Raw genomic sequence first — 7,684 nt, 5'->3', positions numbered from 1 at the left:
TTGTCTACCTTTCCTCCTCTTCAGTTTGCCTTCATCTAGACTCCTCCTTCCAACAACTCCAGCCCTAATAGCACTGCTGGAGTCCTTTACTCCTCAGCCGTTTTCTCTCCACCTAATACTTGTCACCATTCCCCTCTGACCTCAACTCTCCCTCTTCTTTGTCGCCTTCCAATTCTCTCCTACTAGTCGCTTCTCTCTCTCTTCTCAGGCGCTTTCTCCAATTCCAACCTCCGCTCTCGCCGGTCTCTGCCCTCTCTCTCTCCGGCTCTCTCTCCTTTGCCTCCGCTCTCCCCTCCTTCTTCTTCTCCCGGCCCTCCCCCTCCCTCCCAGCTTCCCTGCCTGGCTCGCTGCCTCCCTCGCCTCTTGTCTCATCTTGCCTGTGTTGTCTGGGAGGGGAGCCCTGCCTCCTCTCCCTCGCTCAGATCAATGCCCTGGCCACTCACTTTCTGATGTTGCACGACGGGAAATGCTTTGAATACTTACGACATGGCCGCTCACACTGATTGCCAAGATTGACAGCACTAACCATCGCCTTCACTTGTTTCAAGGGGGAAGCCCCTAGTCACCCCGCTCTGCGCGCACCTCCCGGCACCCCGGCGGCAAACTTCTGCGGGTCAGCGTTCCCCCGCTCCGGGCGGGACACCCCCGCAGACTTGAGTTAACGGGCTTAGCCGGCCGCGGCGCTGGGGGGCTCTGCTCTCTTGCTCCCCAGGCTGAGCTAATTGACCCAGCAACGACTCCCCTTCCTTAATTTTTTTTTTATTTGTATCTTTCCCTTTTTTCTTTAATGCCATTTACTCCCGCGGCGCAGCGCACAAGGAGCCCTCCCGTGCGGTACCATCCTGGAGCCCGCCCAGGTAACCGGGACGGAGCGAGCGATCTAGAGAGCGAGGGAGGCAGAGCGAGAGCGCGCGGCCCATTTGTGAGCTACCTGTTGGGGAGCAGGAGAGGGCAGGGGCAGGAACCCCGGGCCCAGCCGCCGGTCCCCAGCGCCTTCCGCTCTTGCCCTTCCGGGCAGCTTCAGGGTTAGTTTCACTGAGCTGGGACTGAGGGATTGGGGTCGGACAAGAACTGAGTGCGCGGAGCCCCGCGAGGGCGCGGGTTGCCGGGAGCCACGGCTGCCCAGCCCCGGCGGGTTTCCGTACTTGGCTGGGGAGGGGAGGTGGGGAGGAGGAGCGGGAGGAGGGCGCTCAGTGGGGCAGACGCAGAAGTGGGGGTGGGGGGGGGGTGGGGGAAGAGTAAAGGCTGAGAAAGGGGCCCGAGCGTCTGCCGCTCGCTGGTGGACGCGCGTATCCCTAGGATGCGTCCCCCTCTCGGAGAGTTGTGCCTTGTTCCGGAGGCGGTGACAGATCTGCGTGGCGGGCTTCTGGTTTTCTTGCCACCCCCCTATCCCCAAAATCCACTCGGAGAAAACACATGTTGTAGCTGTAGATAACTGTGCGTGGGACACTAAGGCAAAAAGGGCAAGAGAGAGAGACAGACAACGCAACCTTTGACAACAGAAAGCTGTTATCGCCATCCTAAGTATTCGTCCGGAAATCTGTTCGCCCTTTCGGCCCACCTTATTCCTCCTCCGCCTCCCCGTATAGATACTCTAATCTATATAACTGGGAATGTTATGAAAAAGAATCAGGTGGCTTAGAGAATGAATTTTTAAGTCTTCATGAAGTTTGAGGTAGGTATTTCATTGAAGTTTGCGCCAAGTGTGTGATGGAGGAAGCTCGTGTGCTTGCGTGTGTAGTGTTCTCTCCCCCCCCCGTGTGTGTGTGTGTGTAAGCATATGCGTTTGTGCTGTGAAGGTTCAGATGGGACCGCTGGGTGGAAAGGCCCTTTGTGCCCACAAGAGGGCAGCATCCTGAGGGCTTTGTGAGCGCTGTATCTCTCGTTATCGCCGTAGGCTTGGGTTTGAAGAAAGTTATATCGAAACTTTCAAACTGATACCACATCTTATTTTGTGATATTAAAAAAAAGGCATAAAGAAATTAAGAAGGAAAGAATAGAAGCGAAGAAAGAAGAGAGAAAAAAAGAAAAGCAGGCAGCCAGCCTACTCCGGGAGAGTCCTAGTCACACCAAGACTAGGGGGAGGGCTGTTTTAATTGTGGGTTTGGCCGACTGACGACTGGAGTGCCTTCCTCGGCTGTCTTAGTTGTAGCCGGAGGTCATGTAAATCGACCTTAAAAGAATGCATAAGCCATAAATTAAAATAAACCCTCACCCAAGGGCTGATCCATAAGTAGACAATATCCAACCTGGACAAAACAAGCTTCCCTCACGAGCCGACCTAAACTGCATCCCCCTAAAGAATAGAGACTAAATGCAAAGTAAGTTTCCCAGCGAATATTTTGTTTTCTTGAAAAGTGTTGGGGTGATTCGCCGTGTGACTGCGATGTCGCAGTTTCCCAGAGCGCTTCAGTGTTACCCAGGCTCGGGGTGCGGGAGGTCGGGAGGACCTGCCGGGTTTCTGGGCTTCCTAAACGCTACCCCCACCCCACCCCCATTTTGGTTTGGAAACTTTGGCTATTTGTGGGGTTGACGATGGCCGAGGGTGGGCGAGAGTCTAGGATCTCCTCCGCGCTGTCTGCCCGCGTGAAGTTTACCGGGAGGAGCTCAAAGAAAACCCGGGTCGCTAGAAAAGCAGCTCACTCCCTCCTCCCACCCTCATCCCAACGCCGCTCCGCCGCAACTTTCGCGGGACCCCGTGCGAGTTGCTTCCAGTTCCCTGCGCTCTCTCCCTTCTTCCCTCATCCTTCATTTTTGGACGTGACTTTGAATGATCTTTTTAGGAATAAGCAAATCGAATTCCGAGACAATCCGAAACCCAAGCGCTAATCCGTGGCCCTCTTTCCCCTCGGACGCTCTGGCGGTGGTGCCGGGCCGGCGGGGGCGCGTGTGACGGGGCCGCCCAGCCCTTCCCGGAGCCGACTCGGCCTCGGAGTCCTCGCTGCAGGAGCACAGTCGCCCGCGCGTTTCTTCCCCTCCTCGCGTCCCTGAGCTCCGCCAGCGCCCTCCGTCCTTCTCGGCGCCCTGCCCGGGCCCCGCCGCCCGCTGCCCACTCCGCAGATCCGCAGAGATCCGCCGCTCTGGGGCTCGGCCCAGGCCCAGGGGCGGTGCTGCCACCCGCCCGGGGCCCAGCCCGAGCCTGACCGCTCCCAGAGGGAGCTGCTTTCTTCTCCTTAAAGGGCCGGGCAGAAAAGGGAAGAGGCTTGTGCAAAGGTTGCCGGGGTTGCTCGGGCGCCCAGAGCGGGGCTGCGGAGGACAGATTAGCTCCGTTTCCTGGGCTATTTCCCGGGCGCTCCGCGCAGCTTTAAGATAAAAAGCGAATTGGTGTGTTCAGAACAGATAAAAGGTGGTTGTTGCTGGAGTGTTTTGAGGTTTTTGTTTTGTTGTTTTTTAATTTTTTTAAAAAAGCTCTCAGGCTGACCAAGTTTGAAAACGTTCGTATGAACTGCCAGATATTGAATGCTGCCCCTTATTTGGGGACTAAAAATAAGTCTTCGACTTTGCTGGCGGGGATGGGCTGTTAGCGAAATGGGTTGTCCCCGGCTGCTTCTCTGTGTGTGACCTCTTCGGAGTCGAGATGGCCCAAAGCAGTTGCTGCGGCAAACTGGGCTGGGCTCCGGACCTCCCGTCACACTCAATGGGGCGCTAGGATGACGTCCGTGTCCGGGGCGCTTGACCCCGGCGCGCTCTGTTGCGGCTGGCTGGGCTTTTGGCTCTGGCCGGGTGGCCCAGCCAACAACCCAGTGGAGTCGGGATGTGAGAGTGCCCCCTCTCCTTGCCTCCCTAGGGTCTCCTCCCTTCTGCCCTGTATAGTCACATGCCTAGGTTTCTCCCCGGTCCCGAGGAGAACAGACACAGCCCCGCCCAGTCTATTTCTAGGAGGTGAGTTTGGTGAATAAAAAGGTCAAGTGGTCGGGTCCGAGAGCTGATCCATGGCGAGGGGGGACAGGATGGACACCTGGCAAGGACCGCCCCTCCTGTCCCCCCTCCCTCTCCCCCGGTCCGTCCAGCTCACGACTGGCCTCCGCAGGCCACATTCTTGCGCCAAGTGAGAAAATCTGTGGGAAAAGCAATCCCGAACCGGCCAAGAGCCGGTGAAGCTGATCCTGCGATGGCATTTTGTTTTGAACAGTTGCTGAGGTTGACGTTTCCTCATAAGGTAAGGTGTCACTGGACAGTCGGCTGCCCAAATGCCACATGTATAATTAGCCTGCGCACTCAGCACCTCGTCCCGGAGGCCCATAGGCACGGGCTTGGCGGAGCTGGTCCACTCAGCACCGTTCCAGGCTACAGGATTCCCGTGGGAGGGCCGAACCAACCAGGACAGCCTTCGGAGGCCCTGGCACTAGGGAAGACTGTGACAGTGTAGTCTTGTCTTTCTCTCTCTCTTTCTACTTCTCGTTTCTTCTCTAGTTTTCGGCTGAGGGCAGCCTGCTGGTTAGGTAGACAAACCCGACAAGCGGCAGGGTGAGTGCTGAGCGAGGAAAGGGATGCAGAGTAAATCTGGCACTGCACCTAGTCTACGCACTCTGCCCGTGGGGGAGGGCTGCTAGTGCCCTTCAGTCTGTACTATCCCGGGGGGACTAGCGCAGACTTGGCGTTGTTTCCTGGCTTGGGCAGGGGCTTCAGTTTCTAGTTGGATTGTTCACCTGTTCTGTGCTTCCTCCCGCACCCGCCCCAGAGGTCTCAGCAAATAGCTGTGTGCGCTCTGATTGCAGTTTCTCTTTCCCCCCTCCAGGCCTAGCCACTTGGGGCTGCTGGTGTTCACTGTGCGCTCAAACCTGTAAATAATCTGCTCTCTCCCTGTCTCACTCTTGTTCAGCCTGGGGTTTTTAGGAGCAGTGCCCTGTTCTGTTTGTACCCAGACTGGTGCTTGAGCTTCCTGCCTAGCTTTCTAGACCCCAGCTTCAGGTCATCTTTAGTCTGCAGTCTCTGGAAGAGACCAGATGTCTGCAGTCATGAACATGAGCTTCCCCCTATCACCCTGTGCAATAACCATGGAATTCAACACTCAGCATTAGACACTTTCATCACTCTCCCTTCTCCCCTTGTTTCTAAGCCACTCAGATATTCCTGATACCTACTAGAAGATTCTCTTTACTTGAAAACAAACAAGCAAACATCTTAAACCTTCCACAAATTCAGTGGGATAGAGTTAGCTTGTCTATGGCAGCAAGGGTGTACTTTTCTTCTAGATGGTGGGGACGTGGGTTATTTAGTTGCATTTACTTTTGATTGAATCAATGAAATACTTTATTTTATTACAGCAGGGAAAAAGTTATGACTGATTTTTTTTTTACTGTACCAGACCATAAATATATTATCTATGTATATTTGAGTGTATCTTCCTGAATACACATATGTAAGTGCATGGGCAGTAGGCCAAATGGCATGTAAATTTTTTTCTCCTGCATTTTTGAAAACCTCATAAATCAAGAGAGATTGTCCCTTTCTAAAACAAGAACAACAAACACTAACCAAAAAAAAAAAAAAATCCTTTAGACTCTGAAAGCAAGTTAATGTGCACTACACATATTAGATCTAGCTTATGACCAAGGGCAGTAAGTGACCAGGATCTAGACAAGTGCTAGGTCATTGATTCCTCTGGCAAACTAGTATCTTCTGTTGCTTTTCTTGTATCATTGCCGCCTCCTTTTTCCTTGGTTCTCCCACCATATTCTTCTTATAGTGGCAAAACTAAATATTGTTTATTGTATTTATTGTTGTTCTTAATTTTTATTTTGGAAGTAATAAGAAGGAACTTTCTCTTGGTATATACGTATTCTTGAAAATGCAAAATAAATTGCAAGTTTATTATTACGGAGCATGATACAAGCTCCTGTAATAGTACACTGTGTAAGCACAGTGCCCAACATTATACTACAAAGAAAGATAGATGTAAAATAATTAGTAAAGCACTATCAATATCAATATCTTAAGTTGATTCTGTAAGGGATTCAGTAACTGAATATCTAGAAGAAATGACATTCATATAGTCTGCTGGACATTTTTTCATTAGCAGTAGAAAGATATTTTTCTTAGTAAGGGAAAAGCACATATTTAAAATGTTAACTTATCTAGCAAATCTTTCTCTTATAAGGCTTTAACAATGTACTGCTTTAAATATATAAATGATAAATTTTGGTGGCATTACTGAGATTTTATGCTGTTTCTATTTGACTTCTTTTAGGAATTATTAGTTTATTGGTCACTGATGAAATTGTTATACATATCTATCTTATATTGAAGAAACTAGTGACATTTTAAAAATCCTCTTTCAATTAGTATACTAGATACTAGAGTAAATGAATTTTATTTTTACAAAGTTTAATGTACATTGGCTTTAACCCTTACTTTTAATATTTTCTATACTTTTCTGTGTTGTTAGGTTATAAATCTCTAAGTTTGAAAGAATTCTCTTGTTAGTGAGATAATTGATATATACCTTTTCACTATTTACAAACAGCATTCTGTAAAAGTATAGTAGAGTACAATTAAAATTTTGGTTGTTCTAAGAGCTATTTGTTTAAATATAGTTTAGGGGTGCATATATATCAATTGGTGTTTTTGAAGTCAAGTGAAACATTCCATCAAGCTAATGTGCCTGAGAGTACCATATCAGGCACAGACAGGTACTAGAAATGATAAAACACAGATAACATTCAGCAAGATGATTTGCAGATGGGATGTATTATCTGCTGTCATGAGGTTAGATGGGTCATATTACTGTTTTTTAAAAAAGTTAATCTAGGTTATTTCAGAATTATCAAGGTATATGAGATATAATGAGAACAGATTTTATTATAAAAACTTGCTAAAAGAATGAACAAATAGTTTTGCTTTTTAGAGCAGAAAATGGACTCTCTTTGCATTTGGATTGCTTCTTGTTTAAGAAATATAACTCTCCCCTATTATTTTTTTTTCCTAACAATGAAAATAATATATTGAACATTTTGTGTCTTTATCCTGTCGTCGCATTTTCTACTGACTGTCCCCTGACTATCAACATACTCAAGTAAAACAAAAACAAACACAAACTGGTACTCCAGTATAGTCTATGAAAAGCAGTTTTTATTAACTGTTAGCACATTTTAAATGTATAGAATATCATTTTTGCTTGAGGTTCTTCAACTGTGATCTGAAAACTAATTGTTTTGATAAGTCATATCAGAAACTTTAATCATTCTCTCATTATATACTCATTATACATTTATACGAAGTGTGTTTTCATTTTTCTTGTTCTGTGGAAGAGGGTAAAAGTTTTTCAGCTAATCGTTTTGTTTATACTTTTAGTCAAACTGGAAATAATTTTAAATTTGTGTTATGGTTCTTAATAGAGCTTTTCAGATTTAAATATCCATCGTCATAATTTGGATAAAGATACCGATTGAGAGTGTAGGTGGAGATTGTAAGATGAAATATCAAGTGAGTCTGCTATGTATTCTCTCCTCTGGAAAAGGCTGCTGGTCTGTTTTTCCTCAAATCTGTGGTAGTCTCAAAAAAGGGACCTCAAAACCCTAAAACCTCAGAGAAACAGTATCGATTCAGTTCTTAACTGCAAATCCTTCATATCGCTGCTCAAAATATCCAACTTTACACTAATATTAGCCATTCTTTTTATAGTGACACCATGCTTAGTAAAAAACTTCTAAGCACTGAGGTCAGGTGTTGAGATTGGATTCTA

The 7,684-nt window shown here is 47.9% G+C and overlaps 1 protein-coding gene across 2 annotated transcripts in view; it reads left to right on the top strand.

The window, feature by feature from the left end:
• Window positions 3,969-7,684, top strand: part of SOX6 (SRY-box 6) — a 715,392-nt gene continuing 711,676 nt past the window's right edge. For both annotated transcript variants that reach the window (XM_018059595.1, XM_018059594.1), the window contains exon 1: window positions 3,969-4,159. The gene's annotated coding sequence lies outside the window, so the exon portion shown is untranslated. The remainder of the gene's footprint in view (window positions 4,160-7,684) is intronic.

Source organism: Capra hircus, chromosome 15, assembly GCF_001704415.2.
Source record: "Capra hircus breed San Clemente chromosome 15, ASM170441v1, whole genome shotgun sequence".
Classification (NCBI taxonomy): Eukaryota; Metazoa; Chordata; class Mammalia; order Artiodactyla; family Bovidae; genus Capra; species Capra hircus.
This window is presented reverse-complemented; position numbering and strand designations above follow the sequence as displayed.